This window comes from Lepisma saccharinum, chromosome 17, assembly GCF_977018435.1.
Source record: "Lepisma saccharinum chromosome 17, izLepSacc3.1, whole genome shotgun sequence".
In the NCBI taxonomy this organism is placed as follows: domain Eukaryota; kingdom Metazoa; phylum Arthropoda; class Insecta; order Zygentoma; family Lepismatidae; genus Lepisma; species Lepisma saccharinum.
Genome location: NC_139245.1, coordinates 45,951,708 through 45,972,846, shown reverse-complemented (window position 1 = coordinate 45,972,846; position 21,139 = coordinate 45,951,708). Strand labels below are relative to the sequence as shown.

The 21,139-nt window shown below is 37.1% G+C and overlaps 1 protein-coding gene across 1 annotated transcript in view; it reads left to right on the top strand.

Moving 5' to 3' along the window:
- Window positions 1–21,139, top strand: part of Rcd5 (microspherule protein Rcd5) — a 65,356-nt gene that overhangs the window by 27,301 nt on the left and 16,916 nt on the right. The gene's annotated exons all lie outside the window — the stretch shown is intronic.

Genomic DNA, 21,139 nt, shown 5'->3' with positions numbered 1-21,139 from the left:
CTTACCATCAGGTTTTCCAACAAGAATCCTGTAAACTCTTCTTTCCTCTCCCATTCGTGCCTTTAACATCATGTAACATTGATCAAACTAAAAATAAATATGTGATGAAGAAAGCATGTGTGCAAAAGATGCATGTATACAAGAAAAATTGAAAGGTTTCTAGCTTGGACTGCACTGAAAGAAACAAGCTACAATTTGTAACACTAGCATTCATAGTTACTGAGATATAAATTTTTATTTGAAACTTTGCGCAATTTTAAACTTCCTGCTGAAAACACGCTGAACGTTTAAGGGTTTACCTTTACTGTGCACTAGCGCCGTGCAATAACAAGTTGAAATTTTGACACACATTACAAGCTGCGAAACCCTACAGTGGGGGGGGGGGGGGGGCAAGTAAACCTTTAGGGAGCCCTCAGCCATTGACGTAGTAGAAGGTTTTTATATGCGTATGTAAAAATAACTTACTCAGGGGTACAGAAACAAATACAATATATACAGGTAAGGGTGAATCAAAGGTAAGGAAATTTCTTATTGAACGTTATAATGCTGTAATGCAACTATGAATAATAGGAATGTGCAGTACATTAAAGCCAACTTTCGTGATGTAGTGGTTATAGTGAAACCACATGGAAAAGAGCCTGCAGTCCTGTTTCCACGTACTCTAGTTGTTTGTATGATCGCCCCCGCTTGGACAGAGTGGAACATGCTTCCTTATGGCCCTAGTCGAATGGGTGAAGGGGGAGGTGCGTGGGGACTTTTGGCCGAAGCTTTTTTTGTTTGTGGTCGCTCTACAGCACAGCACCCTACGACGTCAGGGATCCGTGGGGTGGTTCAAATCCCGGTATGGGCTTGTACAGGGTCAACAAAGTTAGTAATAAGTTTGTTTTATAGAGCTTACATTGATACACTTGTATGTTGAATTGTATCTTGTGCAAATATGCTGTATAAAGAAACAAAACTGCCGGAGTACTAAGTGAGGCGAGTGTACAATCTTTGTTTGTATCGTTCATCAATTTAATCATAATAATACAAGGGTCGTTCAAGGTTGACCGGGACTTTTATTTCTGCAGAGGAAATAGGTAGCAGAAGAAACACCAAACTATGTCAGTTTTTCAAAGTATTCTCCGTGCACGCCGAGGCACCGTTGCCATCGTTCTGGCAGCTCCCGAATTCCTTTGGCGTAGAAAGAACTTGGTTGTTGTAGTAGCCACTGGAGGACATCGCTCCGCAGTGTTTCCTCTGTCGTGAATTTGTTCCCTCCCAGATGGTCTTTAAGGGGTGCAAACAAATGATAATCACTGGGAGCTAAATCCGGACTGTAGGGGGGATGGGGCAGAACTTCCCAGTGCATGTCGGCCAGAGTTGTTGTTGTCACATTGGCCGTGTGAGGGCGGGCATTGTCATGGAGAAGAATGACATTTCCAGACAACATCCCAGGTCTTTTCTTGCGAATGGACTTTCGTACAGCACCACTCAACAATGTGGAGTAATACTGGGCATTAATCATGCTCCCTTTGTCCAGAAAATCCACATGGATAACGCCCTTCATGTCCCAGAAGACACTTGCCATGATCTTTCCAGCGGACGGCTACGTTTTGCTTTTGTTGGGGGGGGGGGGGAACCTTTATGCCGCCACTCCATGCTGCGTCTTTTGGTCTCTGGGGTTGAATTGTGCAATCATGTTTCATTACACGTGATGATGGATTGCAACAATTCATCACCTTCTGCTCGAAACCGATTCAGAAGCTGTTCACAGACCGTCCTGCGTGTCAACTTATGATCGAATGTCAGCTGGCGGGGAACCCACCTTGCACAGATTTTGCGGAAGCGTAAGTGGTCGTGAATGATTGTCTCAACATTCCCGACACTGATTTTCACCTCGGCAGCAATATCCCGCACTGTTACTCGCCGGTTCTCAAGAATCATTTGCTCAACACGTGCGATATTCACTGGTGTGACTGCAGTCGGGCGAATGTGTCCATGCGCTTCATTTGTCACCAGCTCCCGTCCTTCGTGAAACTGCTCACACCATTCGTACACTCTTGTCCGCGACATCGTTTGTTCACCATACTGTGCTTGCAATCGTCTGAAAATCTCAGCTGGTTTCACTTCCTCCTTCACGAGAAATTTGATTACACACCGCTGCTCCACAGCCACAGACTCACTGCTTGCCGCCATGTTCGCTGCAACTGCTGCGCATGCACGAAATACGTCATGCCGGGCGCTAGTTACTCGCGAAGGAATACATTACGTCACCCGCACGTTTCATCATGATCCGGCTATTCATCGATTTTTTACGTACGAAAATCCCGGTCAACCTTGAACGACCCTTGTATGTTGTGACTGACCCAAAGATGTTCATTTATTTCATTTATTATTTATTGTTTAATTTTGTGTTTAACATGCATTATGATATTTATGTTGTTATCAATTACTATTTTGTTATGTTCCAAATCGTTGTTGAATTAATAAGATGTATAATTAACTGTTGATAATGTGTAATTGCGATGTATAAATTTCTATACATATTTTGAGCATAGCAACGAAAAACAAAACACAGTAGATCAATAAGTGAAAAATATATTGAAATTATATATAGTGACGTCCGAGTTTTCTTTGAATTTAACAAACTGTAAGTAGATTTGGATAAAGATAAATACTAGGATGTTTCGTTGAAGTGTGTGTGAAAGACTTGCTTCAATAATTTGGCGACCCAGCCAGGATTGAAAAAAAAAAAGGACAATCTTCTGATGCGTGGTGAGAAGTTTGCGCAATGGTAGTTATAGACTTTTAAAATTTTATTTTGTCTTCGAGTTTCAATTTGTTTAACATGTTGCGAAGGCAAAATTGGCGACCCTAAATATTTTATTTATGTTTATTATTATTCTGTGCAATCATGGCAGATAAATCTAAGGAAACGAAGCCTAGACATTCACGTAGGCTAAAATCTAATGTTGCATATGAAGGAACCTACTTAAATAGTAGTAATTCTCAGGATGGTGATATTTGTGATGTACAGTCAGGTAAGATTGAAGGAGTGACGTGTTGTGATAAGCTCGATAATGACCTGAGGTATGTGCAATGTTTTGATTGCCGTTCGTGGTATCATATTTCATGTTTGAAGCTTTCCGTCACACATTGGACAATTTATTCCACCACTAAGGAAAAATACTGTTGTAACAAATGTGATTCCAGTTACGATCCTTACCAGTTGCCGGTGTATTTGGAAAGTATAAATCCTAATTTAAATGACATACTAAACAGCATTAGAAGCATACAATTAGCTGTTGTAAGTTCTAATCAGGAACTTAAGGCTCAGTTTGAACAGTCTAATCAGGAAATTAAGACTCAGTTTGAACAGTCTAATCAGGAAATTAAGACTCAGTTTGAACAGTCTAATCAGGAACTTAAGACTCAGTTTGAACAGTCTAATCAGGAACTTAAACAGTCTAATCAGGAACTTAAACAGTCTAATCAGGAACTTAAGACTCAGTTTGAACAGTCTAATCAGGAACTTAAACAGTCTAATCAGGAACTTAAACAGTCTAATCAGGAACTTAAACAGTCTAATCAGGAACTTAAGACTCAGTTTGAACAGTCTAATCAGGAACTTAAGACTCAGTTTGAACAGTCTAATCAGGAATTTAAACAGTCTAATCAAGAACTCAAACAGTCTAGTCAGGAACTTAGATCAGAATTAAATCTGTCTAATGAAAATATTCAGGTTAAACTTGACGTTATATCTTTAAAACAAGCTGAATTATCTAGTGCACATACACAGTTATCTTCACAGCTTGATGTCAAATTTGAAGCTGTTAATCATGATATTAGTCATGTTAACAACCGGCTCAATATTTTAATGTCTGAATTTAAGGACAAAATAGATTCGGTTAGTACAGCGTGTTTACAATCAACTACACGTCTTGAATCTGTGTTTGATAATAAATGTCGTAATGTTGATGTCAAACTATCTGAATTTGAAAATGTGCAATTATCATTGAAAGAACACGTTCTTGATTATGACCAACGTTTAGATAATCTCAATTCAAATTGCAATGACTGCTCTGCTAATATAGTTGATCTTATATCTAGAGTCACTATTTTAGAAAGTAAAAGTGATGTTAATGCTGATGTACATAAGCATATTTCTCATTGTACAGAAAAGTTCCAACAGTTTAATTCCCATATTGAAGGTATAGAACAAAATATCAAAAAGCTTCAAACTGATGGCAAGGATTTAACAGTCAAAGATAATTATAACGATAATGATGAAGGTAGCGTAGCCCTTGCACATAATTCCTCTGCTCGTAATTCTGTTGTTACAAATAGTAATAGTAGAACAAAATCAATTGTTGTGGATAATACAGAATCTAATACATGTCGGAATGGAAGAACCCAGTGTGATATTGGACTCAGTACTTCGTCTAGTGATGTATCAGATGATTCTTCTAAGAAAGTTTCCTGTAAGAAGAATGTTACTAACACTCGTGCTCGTAAACATGTCCGTTGGAAGCACAAGTATAATAAATCTGTAAGATCTAGCTCTGACGAAACTTCCGTAAAGAAATTCCGAAGTGACGACGCAGAAGGTCTATTCCCAAAACGAAAGTTAGGTGCTGAGAAATATAACTACACTGATGCTTGCTATCAACTGTTTGGTACAAATGCACATCCTACTTCTAGTTTTGTGTTTACTAAGAATAATGACAATGTTAGTAATGTACATAATAATCCACATTGTCATCTGGATCAAAGCGTTAAGTCTCCTTGTATGTGGTGTGATTTTAACCCACAAATATCAGAACCTAACCCACAAAATGATTGTGTTAGTAATATTTATCGTGATGCAAGTGTACCATGTTCAGTTTCGAACAATCACGATGATCATCAGTCGTCTGTAAATGGTTCTAGATTGCATAATTATGGTAACACAGGGTTAAACGGAGCAAATCATATTTGTTATAATCAGCCGTATAGTTCGAGGGGAAGAAGTGATCATCCTATAATTAGAAATACATGCAATGGAGAAGGAAATGCAAGAAGTGGACGTTTAAAATTAAGTGAATTATCTCAATTGCCTAAGTTCTCGGGAAAGATAGAGCAACAATCAGCGAGAGAATATATTGAGCAGCTGGATAACATATTAAATGTTGTAGGAGTGCCAACAGATATGAAATTGCAAAGTATTCAACAATGCTTCATTGGTAGAGCTGGTTATTGGTTTCGGACTCATAAATATTATTTTAATTCTTTTGATCAGTTTGTACAAGAATTCATTAATCAGTTTGCTTCTTCGGAAGTTATCCAATCACAACTCTCCGTATTGAGGAATCGCAAATACGATCCCAGTGTACATGGCAGTTTAGAGACTTTTGCTTTAAAAACTCACTCTAGTTATTGTAATTTGGTTGAAAATCCTCAAGATATAGATGTTGTGCAGTTAATACTTAGCCAATTACCTGATAATATTGCCAATCACATTACTTGTCACGAATTTCGTTCAGAAGATCAACTGACTAGCATGTTAAGAAGATTAGATGTAATAAAATTTAGTAGAAAGGGGCTTGTTGTTCTTCCTAATGAAGACAACGAACGTGAAAATATTCCAAAGATTTTTAAGAACTCTGAACAAAATAGAGGCAAGTTAAATGTGCGGCAAGTTAATGTTCGACGCTCGAAGACCACTAGTGTTTGTACTCACACACACTTCAACGAAACATCCTAGTATTTATCTTTATCCAAATCTACTTACAGTTTGTTAAATTCAAAGAAAACTCGGACGTCACTATATATAATTTCAATATATTTTTCACTTATTGATCTACTGTGTTTTGTTTTTCGTTGCTATGCTCAAAATATGTATAGAAATTTATACATCGCAATTACACATTATCAATAGTTAATTATACATCTTATTAATTCAACAACGATTTCGAACATAACAAAATAGTAATTGATAACAACATAAATATCATAATGCATGTTAAACACAAAATTAAACAATAAATAATAAATGAAATAAATGAACATCTTTGGGTCAGTCACAATACGCACCCCTTCCGTGTGAAAATTTTAGACTTATTTAAGTTCTGTAAATATCGAAAATTTTACATTTAGTTACAAACTTGTGAACATTGCATTTTTAAATTACAACATAAATTACTTTTTTTTTTCAAACAATATTAATTCAGTTCACTATGAACTCCGTGAATCAAACTTGACTGACATATTCTTCATTTTGTTTTAGTTGCATGAATTCAGTACATTAAATGAATAAACAATATTATTGACTATGCAAATATCCAACATTTTTCATTGTAGAAGTGTCCGTAGTTACCTTAACCTAACTACATTCAAGAATTATTTAATCAAATTTAAGCAACTCTGTTTTCCTGTCGGCTGAACAATTAAACTTCTTTACATTAGACAAATTTTGTTTATTTACAGATTTCTTCCCATCTAGAGACATAAGTTCCACATAATTGTTCTTAACATTTTTAAGTAAGTAAGGACCTAACCATAAATCCAGAAATTTGTGAATTTTCTTATTAAGGAAGCTGCTCTTCTCGTGGTTTTTAACAAGAACAATATCGTTGACTGCGATTGTGATACTCCTTCCATCCTCTTTCTTCAGTTTGGTTATAGCCCTTTTCTTCATTCTTGTTTTTGCCATTAGACATTTATTCTGCCATGTCACCTTCTCCAGTTCAGATGGCCAATTAATTTGATGAAATACTGTATTCTTGACATTATCATGAAGAAACAATTCATTCGGCGTAAATCCTGTAACCTCAGATACTGAACTGTTTAAAAGTCCAATAATTACACTTAAGTGTTTAAACCACTGCTGATGATTATCCTTTGTGTATAGTCTTAGTAGCCTGATTATTTCCTTATTGTATCGCTCAATTGGGTTGGCGAAAGGTGAATACACTGATGTTGTAACATGTTTTATTCCATTCGATTCTACAAAACTCTTCCACTCAGCTGATCGAAATTGAGATCCATTGTCAGACAAAATTACTTTAGAAAGTGGATAGTGATAAAAATATTGAAGTTGGAACTTATTTATAATTTCCTTGGTTGTAGCTTTTCTCAAAGGGTAGGCCATTATAAATTTCGACATAACGTCCACGATTGTTATAATAAAGCTATAACCTTGTGATTTCGGTAAAGGTCCAATAAGGTCTATAGAAAGCATACTGTGAGGGGTTGTAGTATGTACATGCAAAATTTCTTTATCAATTTTTAAGACTGCCTGCTTAGTCTTTGCACATGTTAAGCAGTTTCTGAGATATTCCTTAATAGTATCTTTCATTTTTGGCCAATAAAAATAATCTTTGCATTTATTATGAACCTTAAAATATCCAAAATGTCCTTGCTTATCGTGAAGTCGATGTAGAATTTTAGGTACCAACTCCCTTGGAACTACCAGTTTCCACTTATCGCCTGGAAAGTGCTTCAGAAACAGAAGACCGTTATGGAATGTGTAAATCTCTTTGGATCCTTTCGGAGTATTGCCTTCCTTTAAATGCCATATAATTTCAGAACAGCATTGATCCAGTCTTTGACTTTCCTTCCAAAAGTCAACTGTGTCTTCATCAACAATATCTAAATTCAAATAATTAATGTATAATTCATTGATGAGAGTAACGCCTGTAGATAAATCAGGATACCTACTAAGAGTATCGGCAGCTTGGTTACAAGTTCCAGGTATATGATGCACGGAATAATCAAATCCTTGTAGTTTTAAGGACCATCTGTTGAGTCTCTGATTTAATGACTTCGCAGACTCCAGCCATGATAATGATTTGTGATCAGTATACAAATGAACTTTTGTTCCAGCAACATATATATAAAATTTTTCAAAAGCAAAAAGAATTGCCAAACATTCGATCTCGTGCGTACTGTAAGTCACCTCATTACCACGAAGTACTCTACTTGCATATTGTATAATCTTGAGATCCTCTCCTGAAGTGTCGCCATTTTGCCATAAAACCGCACCGATTCCCTTCTTCGAGCCATCTACATTTATGTTGAAAGGTTTTGAAAAATCAGGTTGTGCTAAACCCTCGGGAGATATAACTAACTCACGTAACTTCTCAAATGCCTTTGAATGCAATTCCTTCCACATCCAAGGAACATCAGATTTCAGAAGTTCATAAAGTGGCTGAGCAGTTTCTGCAAATTTATTTACAAATTTTCGTCTCCAGTTGACCAAGCCAAGGAATTTACGAAGAGCTCTTTTGTTATTAGGTGTCGGAAAATTTATTATTGCAGAATTCTTGCTTGGATCAAGTTTAATTTGGCTTCCAGAAACTATATGGCCAAGAAAAGAAATTTCCTTACATGAAAATTTGCACTTCGAAAACTTAATTGACATATTAGCCTCCTTGAGTTTCTGAATAACAGCTTCTATATGCCGTAAATGTTCCTGCCAAGTTTTACTGAAGATCAAGAGGTCATCCAAGTAGCAAACAACATAATCATTAAATTCCCTTGTGAATATCTTATTCATTCTGTCTTGGAAAACAGAAACTGCAGATTTTATACCAAAAGGAAGATATCGAAAGAGATACTGCCTTCCACGATATGAGAAAGCAGTATAAATATATGAATCAGGACTTAACGGGATCTGAAAATATCCACAAGATAAGTCAATAGAAGAAAAATACTGCGCTCCCAAAAAGCGTTGCAACATTTCATTGATTGGTTCCACTCTAACTTGCGGACTAATAACATGCTTATTTAAATTCCTAAAATCCACAACTGGCCTCCACAGACCCCCCTGTTTCGGGACTATGTGCAAAGGATTTAAATATGGCGAAGATTCTTGGTAAATTATGCCCCAACTTTCCCATTTGGCAAGTTCTTCTTCCAAAGGTTTTCTTCTAGAAATCGGAATGGGATATGGTGCAGTAGATACAGGTATTTCTGTGTCCAATTGTATCTTATATACGTCTACATTTGCATGTCTTGGTCTATCGGAAAATTGGTTATGATACTTCCATAAAAGTGAAAGTAAATCTTGTTTTTGTACTTCATTTATGTCGTTAATTTCAAAAACTTTATTGTAAATATCGCTCTTAGAAGGCATGTATTCGATATCTGATACAGGCACATAATTTAACAATCCACAACACTTCAATTTATTTGCTTTGGATTCAGGTTCATTCTTAATCGTAGAGCTACAATATTCATCACATTTAGAGTGTAACAAATTAGAATCTTCATTATTTAATAAAGCACAAATTTCCTTACCTGAAGAACTTACTAAACTTATGTGCTGTGACCTGAGATCTACTATAGCCTTATACTTTTGTAAGAATGGAACTCCCAAAATAACATCAGCGTTAAGTTCCTTTATAATAAAGAATTCCATAGGAAAATATTCATCATCAATTTGAAGGCTTATCGTTTTGCAACCAGCAATCTTGCACCTTTTACTTCCAACAAATCCAGACAATCTAATATCTTCAACCTTGTCTAATCTAAGATTACCAATCAATGATGTTATTTTGCACCAAACTTCGTAATTTAAAACATTTGCTTGACTTCCAGAGTCTATTATACAAGTAATAGGTAATTTACACATGAGCCCATGTATGATTGGAACTTCCGTTACAGGAATAGGAACACCATCCTCATTAAAAGTCCAGTCGGGTTCGTCGTCGAACCATTCTAACAGAAAGTTTATTTCAAACGTTTTGAAAGATGAACTCGCATTATTTACAACATTAATATGATCTTCTTCACTAACACTATCATCAATTGAACGTTGCCTCTTAACAGGACAGCAGAGGGATTGAGGCAATTCTGCGCAACTAATTTAAAGATGCAGAGTTAGGAATTTGTTGCTGTATCGATCCTTGTACTTGATCTATTCGCGAAGTATTTTGTTCACGATTTGCCATTCTTGTAGAATCAGAATTAATTTGTGATACCAAACTTGCTGCTTCAGGTTGAGAATGTAATGAATTTGAATTTGCAGGAAAATGCTGATATGGTATTGTATTATTATTAGCACTGCGATTTTCATTCATGTAATAGAATCGCGATTGATTGAGCAAATTTTCATCATTAAATTGTCCTGTAGGTGAACGAGAATTATTTTGCCTGTAATTATTTCGGAATTGTCCTCCGTTTCTAGATCTGAAGCTATTATAATTGTTTCGTGCAGTAAAATGTCCATGATGTCCATAATTATTCGAGGTTCGCCTAAAATTGTTGAAATATCGACCTCGAAGATTGTTTCCCTGCCTATTTTCGTAACCTTGATTGATAACAGCATCGGCTTCTAACTCACTACTAGTTGGAGTCTGTGACTGACCCAAAGATGTTCATTTATTTCATTTATTATTTATTGTTTAATTTTGTGTTTAACATGCATTATGATATTTATGTTGTTATCAATTACTATTTTGTTATGTTCCAAATCGTTGTTGAATTAATAAGATGTATAATTAACTATTGATAATGTGTAATTGCGATGTATAAATTTCTATACATATTTTGAGCATAGCAACGAAAAACAAAACACAGTAGATCAATAAGTGAAAAATATATTGAAATTATATATAGTGACGTCCGAGTTTTCTTTGAATTTAACAAACTGTAAGTAGATTTGGATAAAGATAAATACTAGGATGTTTCGTTGAAGTGTGTGTGAAAGACTTGCTTCAATGTCTCAACTACTATTCTACTTTATCTGCCAATTGAGCAGCAGTTTGTCCACTAACACATAAATATACTCGGCACTTACATTTAGAGATGGAAATTCAACTTCGTTGTGTGAAAAACACTAAAGCTGAATTGTCTCCTAGCATTTGATTATCACCTAACATAGGTCGGTTTATTGTTGTCTGCACTAATGGCTTCATTGAAAGAAGAAATGTCCATCATAACAAAATGTTCCCTTAACTTAAATGGTAACAGTGCAGACAACTGTGCCACCAAATGAGATTCTTCTGCAGATGGTTCAATAGATTTCAATTTCTTAGAAGCTTTAGAGAAGAATTGCAACACAGTTGTAAGACAAGTAAACTTTTAGGTGGCCCTCAGCCATTGACATAGTAGAGGGTACGCCTATGTAAAAAATTAACGTAGTTACTCAAGGGTAAAGAAACAAATACAATAGGATACGTATATAGCTAAGAGTAAAGTTAAAGTTCCTTGTTCATTTAGCACCGTGCCATAAAGGCACATTTAGGGTATGTGGGGTAGGACCACATATTTTCGATGTAGGTTATCTTGGAGGTGATGTGATCAGCACCATGCTCTGGCTGCCTTTACCACCAACTGGGTACTGGTATTAGATTTGAGGCATGTGGCTCCTGGAGCTGATTTAGGCAGGAATAAAGCGGAAAAAAATCCGACCTTAGATGACCGACCCACCCTGGGTTTCCAGAGTGGCAGTCAGACTAGAATAAAATCAGGCTAGAATTTCAGAAAAAAATCAGTGATGAAGGTTTCTTCAACCTGTCTGTAATCAGGAAGAAGTTATGACTGCATGATTGTAACAAATGTATCATTTTCCAGGTGTGATAAAACAGTGGCATCACATCAATCACCCCCTTCCCATTTAAAAATTTTACCCAGCCTACATTTTACAGGTGTCTTAAGGGACTTTTGAATCATCCTGTAGCCCCTTGAATGTGACTTTGGCAACATGAGATCATGTGTGTGTGTGTATGAAGGTAGGAAGGTAGGGGAGGGCCTTTGGTAATATTTTGTTGGGTGGGGGGGGGGCTTAGATTTGTAGATCCGGCACTGGAGGGTCTGATAATATTGTTTCCTCCTTCCCTTATTTCATTATTTTATTACCGGGGTGTAAGTAAGAAAAGGTACTAGCGAGAGGTTTAGTAACAAGGCTCAGACCATTCTATGTTCGGAGAGACGCCTCCGTCCTCCAGGTACATACCTGCCCTGTCTTCCTCGATGTACACACACCAAAACCAAATCCAATACTGATCCTGAAATTCCCTTCCGATCTTCTCAGATCGGTTCGGTTGCTTCGCTATACAAATTCCAATACCTGTCGATTCATATCCGTCTGTCAGGCTGGTACCTTTCCACGGACGAGGCAAGTAATGGAATTTGTAAGGTCTGCATTCCAAACCGACGAGAACATCCTGTCTCCGTAATGTTTCGTTTCAAGTACACCTTCTAATATTTTACCTACAAGTCAACATACCTCCCTGTCAAGAAGCGTCATCTCCGATGGTCGCTTGTCTGAGTGTATCATTTATTGGTTCATACATGTCAGAAATTCCTTTGAAACGATATAGTAGTACATGAAGAAACTATCAAACCTGGTAAGCAGAAAACTTTTACCAGTACCAATCCATAATACTTATTATTATGCATAAATAATGCATAAACAACTAAATACCCATTAAGAACCAAAAAGCAGTAAGTTGATTAACTAAACATATGAATATGAAATTAGTATAGTTCATTATAATACATAACCATAACCATTACCAGCACAATAGTTTTTTTTTTTTGTTTGTTTGTTTTACGATGTTTTTGTCCCTTAAATTGATTATTTTAATATTACGTTATCACTGGTGTTCTTGGCATCGACAATGAAAACTTAAATCATGATGCACTATACACTATAATACTCAAATAGTCAACTCCTTGAACCAAAGTTTATAATCATTCACAAACCTGAATGAAATAATATTCACTTTTGATAAGGCATAGTTTACACTGCATGCCATAATTACACTATGTAATCACTTAGATAATATTCACTGTTTAAACACATTGTGTTCAAACCTTAAGGGTTCAATACGACATTATTTCGTATCATTGTGTTTATTATCACTTAATCACTTTGTTTTATCATTTTGAAAGTACCAGTTTCTTCTAAAAGAATTCACGCAATGATTTCAGATCAGTATCATTTCGATTTCCCGTGTTCTGAAATGTTCCCGTTTGTCCATGCATAGAAATGTATCTCACTTCGTAGCACAATTGAGACGAACCTAGTTCCTGTACTTCATGTAGTCTATTGGAACTTCAATAGGGATTGAAGTGGTGAACTTGGCGTTTCCAGTTCTTCGAACTTCTTCATTTTCACACCTTGTTGCAACTTGTAATGATTGATGACATCCTGGGCAGCTGGGATTCTCTGGTGAATTAGTATTTGGAACATGTAATGCTACTAATCGGTCCTGCTGGGAAGGATTTCCAAGTTCGTGAAATACTTGCCTGCTATACTAAGGTGTTGTAAGCTGGGAATCAGATCACAGTGGGAGAATCACATGTTGTCCTAGGTGAAAAACGTCTTACACTTCTTTTCCAACTTCCGCAACTGGGACAGAAGGTTCTTCTTGGATGCATTGTCCTGTCTTAGCAGTATCAATTTGAATGTAATAGACACACATTCAATGAATGCTGTTCCTTCTTTGTCCTGTCCAAACAAAGTGTAGCCTCCGGAACATTCCTCTTGACTTGTCTTTCATCTTTCTATTCTCCAATACAGCAAGTCCATCGTCCATCAAAATGTGTGTGGGGGGGATTTGCTCCGAAATTGGATTTAAATCTGGAGTTGTATTCTGTAGAAGGTGGAAGACAATTTGGCTGCGTTGGTCCTCGAGTTTTCCTCTGTCGATCTTCGACGATGCTCTGGTGTTGTAGGTACCTGTTAGAGGTGGTCTGAGCCATTGAAAGGAAGGAGAAAGAGAAAATAAGGATAGAAATGTAGTAATTGGACATACACCAATCGACATGTACTCAGCCAATTGTAGGGCGGCTTTAGAAGTTCACTGTCTGCCTGCTGGACAGGGTGTCTAATCCATTGGCTAAGTGCAAGTCGGTGGTGATGTGCCTTAACAGATACTGTCAAAGTGATGTGATGGGATATCGATACAAGATTGTTTAGCCAGCGCTTTGGAAGAAGAAGGAATAGGGGGTGGTGCCGTTGATGGTCTGATATGTCTATTTTGTGCTATTCTTACAGGAATTATTTGTTCTTCATTTGTGACATTTATACTGCGAGCTTGAGGGGTAGGTTTTTGTCGACTGGTTGTTTGTTGTGCAAGGGGACGACAACACAAACAGGATTGAATTTTATGAACAAAACATGCCGTAATTAATAAAAATAAGATAGTCCCTACAATTATTAAAGATATCGCTGTTGCGTAATGAGACGCAGTTTCGAAGGGCAGTGCATTATTATTATTATGATTATTATTGCAATGAAACACAAGAATTATCAATCTTTATGAAAATTAATTCATTTACTGTTCTCACTCATATGTATTATGAGGAATTCGTTATATATATGAAATCACCAGAATTCCAGAAATTGTGTACTAAGGGATATCAGATACGCTCAAGTGCGCACTATACTTAAATGGCTATCTATGAAGATAAAACCTGTCCCTAGCATCATTAAACTTCACATAAGTGAAATATTATTATTGCGAGCGTAAATTCATACATACTGTATATAAATATAACTTGTGCACTATTTCATTTAAATTATAACAGGAGTGTATACTCTGCAATATACGTATGTATATTGTTGTAGAGAATTTACACTAAATATCTTAATGCTCGTTATTCTCGTAATGTTCTAATGTCTCTATTATATAAGTTTCTTGCATAATCGTGTTTCACTGTAATCTTCGAATGCAGATGATGTGAGTTTTGGAGAAACTGCTGTCACTTCTGCTAGTTGCTTGTTGTTCATTTGATGTCACTTTCAGGATGACGTCACGCTACTTCGTTCCTTGGCCGCTGTAATAGGAGATGTATGTGTTTTGTTGATATCGCTCTCTTCCAAGTCGAGGAGGCGAGTGTTGCAATCTTCATGAAAAGAAACCAGTTTATTCAACTAAGGATAGTTTGGCATGGTTATCACGAAATTCTATTTTTGAAGAGGACAGTTCCTGTATATTTTGATAAGATTTAACAAAATAAATGCATTTAGGTTTTAATTAAACATGGATGCTTCGAGTGGACTGCTTGTTTTGTAGCGTCGCTTTTCTTCCTCTTTGACTAATCGCGACGATGACGATGAAATGCTGGAATGACAACGTTCTTTCCCATTTGACTTTCTGTGGAATTATGTCCCTTTGACTTCTGTCTCTTCGGCTTCTGACTGTTCTACAGACATTTCGTCGATGTTATCATTTTCATCTTGTATTTTCTCCTTTTCTTCGAAGAAGGGTTTGACTCTTGTTATGGAAAATGTGTCAATTTTATCCCTTCCTCGGCCGTCCTTGTAGCTTATTCGTACGCTGTTGGCATTTTCCATTTCAAGAACTGTACCATGTATTTTGAAGTAATTTGCGAAGTGCTTAGGTACATTTCGTTTCGGAACTGTGTCTAAAATTAGCACTTTTTGTCCAGGTTGAAATTCAACATGCCGTGTGTGTTGGTCTGAGTACTTTTTCTGTGTTTTAAATTTCTTCTGGAGATTTTCCTGTGCTTGTTCACGCATCGCTTGCAATATGTCTAGGCGTTCCTTGTTAGAGTGCTGCAACGAATTTGGATCTATTCCTAGCAATGAATCCATCGCATTCTTTGGTTCGTAACCGTACATAAGGTAATGTGGAGAATATCTTGTTCCTGTGTGTACTTCTGAATTTATCGCAAACGTTATGGCCGAGAGATACAGATACCACTGTGCACATTTTTTCATTACATACGGTCTCAGCCTTTGCTTTAATTTCTGAATATGTCTTTCGGCGAGTCCAACTGTTTCGTGGAAATCTGTGTTTGCGAATCTGAGTCTGACGTTCAATATTTGACTCAATTGTTCCATGATTTTTGAAGTGTGCGCTGGTGCACGATCAAGCGTGATGTTGTCTGGCACACCAAATCGCAAAATGATCTGTTCCATTAATGCATTGGCAATAGTTTCGGCGTCAACTGAAGGTATAGATGTCGTTACCATGTACCTGGTCGCTTGATCTACGCAGATGAGAACGTAGCGATGTCCGTGGTTGGCTGTGGCCTGTAGTGGACCGCACGTATCAATGACCCACTTCCTGGCTGGGGTGGCGATCGGTTCGAACGTCTGAAGGGTGAGCTTCTTTGGTCCGAAATCTCTCTTCGACATCTGGCATTCGAGGCAACTTTTTGATTTCATGTACACCCATCGTTTTAATCCTGGGAAGTAAAATCTTTTCCTGAAATTTTCATACGTGGAAGATGGTGAAGCATGAGCTGCATTGTATTCACTGCAATGAATCTTCTCGAAAATTTCATCTTTTAATTTGTGCAGAATGCACAAGAGAAGTTCCTCTGTCTTGTTGTATCGATGACGTCTGTACAGTTTGTTGTCTTTGATGACGTAATACTGTGCTGCTCGTACTACTCCTGGATCTTGCATCGGATCGTTGTTGATGACTTTAATGATAGGGCCGAATAATGGATCGTCTTCTTGATGTTGTCGAATGCTGAAGTTTTCGTCCTCTAGGTGGAAAATCAGTTCAGGGTTGTCTTCACTGTCGGCAGGAGCTTCCTCTGCTGGATAGCGGCTTAAAGTGTCAACAAGGGCATTTTCTGATGACGTGACATGTTTCACATCGAAGGAAAACTGCTGTAGTTCCAGAGCTCTCCGTGCCAATGGACCTGTCAAATTTGATGCTTGTCGTAAATAGGATATGGAGTGATTATCAGTTATTAAAGTAAAATGACTGTTTAGCAAATAATATCTAAACGCTTTTACTCCATAGACCACTGCGAGAAATTCTAGTTCAAATATTGATTTCTTCTTCTCTGAGTCGGTTAATCTGCGGCTCGCGAAGACAACAGGGTGGCGTGAGCTTCCGTCTTCCGAATCTTGCCAAATGCTGGCTGCGAGGCCAACTGTAGACGCATCGGTGATGAGGTAGGTCTTCTTGTTTTGAGAATACGGTTTGAGAACGGGAGAACTGAGAATTTTATCCTTTAGTTCATCGAACTCTTTCTGGTGCTTCTCTGTCCACGTGAACGGAACGTTCTTTTTCAAAAGTTTATATATGTTATCCGCTAAAAATGAGAATCCAGACACATATTTTCTAATGTAAGAACAAAGTGCTAAGAAGCTCTTCACGTGTTTCTTATTGCTAGGTGTTGGAAAATTCTTGATTGAATTAATGATTTTGTCGGAAATTTTCATCCCTTTTGCAGAAAGAAGATGTCCCAAAACGATGGTTTCTGAAAATGCGAACTTACACTTCTTTATTCCAACCGTCATGTTTGCTTTCCTAATCCTATCAAATATTTGTTGAATTAGGGAGAAATTCTCTTCAAAAGTGGAAGTTGCTATGCACAAATCATCTAAATAGGTGGCTACTTGATTGTCGGGAAGACCACTAAATACAATGTCCATTAGTCTATTCATAAAACTACTGGATGTCTTCATGCCCATAGGTAAGCATTTATAACGGAATGAACCACAACCTGGAATTGCGAAGCTCGTAACTGGACGTGATTCTTCTGATATTGGAATTTGAAAATAAGCTTGAGCCATGTCCAATGTAGTGTAAAAAAATTTACCCGCAAGACGTGCTAAAATGTCATTGCAATCTGGAGTGGGATATGAAACATTGTATATTACTTTATTAATTTCTGAAAAGTCTGAAACTAGTCTGTAGGTTCCATTTGGTTTCTTAACTAAGAATATGCGATGACGAAATGGTGAGTTTTCACAAGGTTCAATGATCTGTTGTTCTTGAAGTCTTGTTATTTCATTTTTCATTTTTTCCATTAAATTTATGGGTATGGGAATTTGCCTAGCAAATGGAGGAACACATTCAGCAACATCTATGTGTGCTTCCATTGCGTTTGTTTTAGAAAAGCACTCAGAATTCCAATACATGATATCCGCATTAAATTTTGAATTTTGAGCTTTTGGTCCTCTGTTAGTTCGGGATTTATATCAATTTGTTTAACGTCATAAAATTTCCTATGTTTAGTGAGTCGTTTTAAAGTTTCCTGGTCTAAATTTTCGTCACCTTGCTCGAATGAATGATGTACTTTATGACCACTATTTGCATTCGCATTGACGTTCGTGTCATAAATTTCAGAAATTATTTGGTTACTTCCTGCTGAACCAATTGGAGTGTTTTTCTGTATTACTAACGGATGATTTTTTGTGTTTGTTAGCAAAATGTGGGGTTCTTCTTCATTAACTAATGCATAAGGTGCTAAAATATCTAATGAGTCCAACAATTCTTTATTCGGTTCAAATGTGTTATATTTAGTACCAATCTGGATGTTTTCTAGCCGTAGTTTTACATAAGTTGAAGATTTCGGTTTTAATGTTATTTTATGTTGTGCTACAAATGTTGAACTTTGATTTAAATCTATCATTTGAAATATTTGATCAGGAATGGTGTGTTCTTTGCTTTCGTCACTGGAAAATTGCCATTTTGGTGAATACCCTAATCTCTGCAATGAGATCGTATTATCTCCTAACGATATGTTTGCTTTATGTAGATTTAAAAAATCTGTGCCCAAAATTGCATACTGGAATTTTGTATTAGCTATTCTGAACGGGTGACAGTAAAATTTCCCACCGATTCGGAATCGTATGAAGGCAATTTGTCTGACAGTTATGGAATTTCCACTTATACCTGCTATGGTTGAATTTATGTTTATTCTTTTTGCATTTGTTGGAACCAAGTTATCATTTATTATACTACAATTTGCACCTAAGTCTACAAGTACTTTACAAGGTTTCCTATTTACTGTTGCTTCTAGAAAACTAAGATTATTCTGTTTAATTATGGGAACTGTATGTGAACTTTTCCCCTGACGACCGTTCCCACGTTCATAGGGTTTCAATAGTTTAAAGAGGCACTAGGTGATTGTTGTTCCGATGAACCTGTCTGATTGTAATATACTTGTTGATTATATTGCTGGGCTGTATGTTGTTCACGTTGAGGGCAACAGTTTTCACAGGGTTGCCATCTCTGAGCTTGTTGCGGGTGTTGTCTCTGGAATGGTCTATAACCTCCTCTACGGTAATTTGAACGTCCCCTGTTCCCACGTTGGTAACCATTGTTTGAATTATTTGATCTATAATAATTGTTACTTCTTTGGGAATGTGAACTATTCCTACCGTTATATCTTTGGCGTGCAGGAAATCTATTATTAGTTCTAGTAGGCTGTGATCTATTTCTGAACGTTTGTGCACTATTCTGAAAATGATTAATTTGGAGTTCATTCATTTTAATTTCCAAATCTTTTAATTGATCTTGTGTTACAAAGTTTTTTTTCTGTTTGCAGTTGACTGTTTATTTCCTGTTGATTATTTGAGCTAGTTTGAGGTTCTTTTATGGGAGGTTGGGTTACTATATTTTGCAATCCTATCTGATTTGTTGATGCAACTAGACCTTGAGTGTATTTAAGCGCCGCTAATTCCCTAGCTTCCCTGTACGCTTGCTCTTCCAAAAGGGTTTGTTTTCTTTGCAAGTTGTTGATGAACCGTAGAAGTTCATTCACCGAATTAAAATTCTTGTCGGAAGCTACCTGAAGGTACTGGGTACGTAGTACCCTCACAATGTAATAAATTACCTGATCCACGGATGCTTGGGGGAGATATTTCTGGATCAAGGCATGCTTACGCAAGATGTAAGCTTGCGGGGTTTCCTGAATTTGTTGGACTTGTTCCTCAACCAGGAGAGGTTGACCAATGTCCCTAAAAGTGTTGGTAATTTCTGTTTTGAGCGTTTGATACTCCTTATTTGCATAATCTGGTTGAGATTTTATTCCAGTTATTAAATCTAAAGCGATTCCAGTGAGGAATAAAGGCAAGAAATCTTTTCTTTTTGCAGGGGTCCAAGTTAATGCATCCGCCATATTTTCAAAAGTTGTGAAAAATTGATCAACTTCTAAGGGTTTTGCCCCTGAAAACTTTTCCGGTTGAATAAAATTTGGTATGTTTAATGCCATGACTTCAGTATTGTTGACAACGGTGGAAGGAATAATGGCAACACAGTCCGTGGAATGTGCAGTGTTCGTGGAAAATTGCTGTATGTATCGCGACCTTGCCCTGGTGACGGGACGAGACGGTGAAATCGGAACCGTTTGTTCCGCCAGCTGTTGAATCCTCGTTAAAGATAAGTCGAATTTGTGTTCATTTTCCCTTAGCATTCCTAACCCGCGTTCTGAAGCACATATTTTCTATAAGGAACTCGCACCTACAACTAAAAGTTACAAAAAAAAGGCCCGTACCTCTACCATGTTTCCTCCTTCCCTTATTTTATTATTTTATTACCGGGGTGTAAGTAAGAAAAGGTACTAGCGAGAGGTTTAGTAACAAGGCTCAGACCATTCTATGTTCGGAGAGACGCCTCCGTCCTCCAGGTACATACCTGCCCTGTCTTCCTCGATGTACACACACCAAAACCAAATCCAATACTGATCCTGAAATTCCCTTCCGATCTTCTCAGATCGGTTCGGTTGCTTCGCTATACAAATTCCAATACCTGTCGATTCATATCCGTCTGTCAGGCTGGTACCTTTCCACGGACGAGGCAAGTAATGGAATTTGTAAGGTCTGCATTCCAAACCGACGAGAACATCCTGTCTCCGTAATGTTTCGTTTCAAGTACACCTTCTAATATTTTACCTACAAGTCAACAATATAGTGTATGCAACTTAGCTTGGATATCTCTTGCCCCTTTTGTGCTACACCATTTCAAAAATCTGCCATTTTCCTGTGATTTTTCAATTTCTTGCATATTCAACCACATATAATATGGAGACGACATAATGTGTGCATACTGAGCTCACATCAGGGTTACTAGAAAAATTAATGCCACCTTCCTAGGTGGATTACAGTTGTGACAGCAGGCTCACAAGATATGCATTTTTTGACACTTAAAAGCTTTTTAAGACATATTTTGAGGTATTTTATTTGCTAACGTAAACAATCTGAGGGTATTCTGATGCAATATCCATGTTCCTTGGTGAGAGGTTTGTTTGGTGTGTAAATGTCACAAGGCTGTGATCAATAGTTCCAAAGTTATTGAGTCCTGAAGTTCATTTCTCAGATTTGGGTAACACCACGTTCTCCCACAGGCTATAACACTAGAACTATTTCTCGGAGGAGCCTAATATTTGGTATACAAGCCTTCCATACATGATTGAACCTGTATACCAAATTTCATCCAAATCTAAAACTATG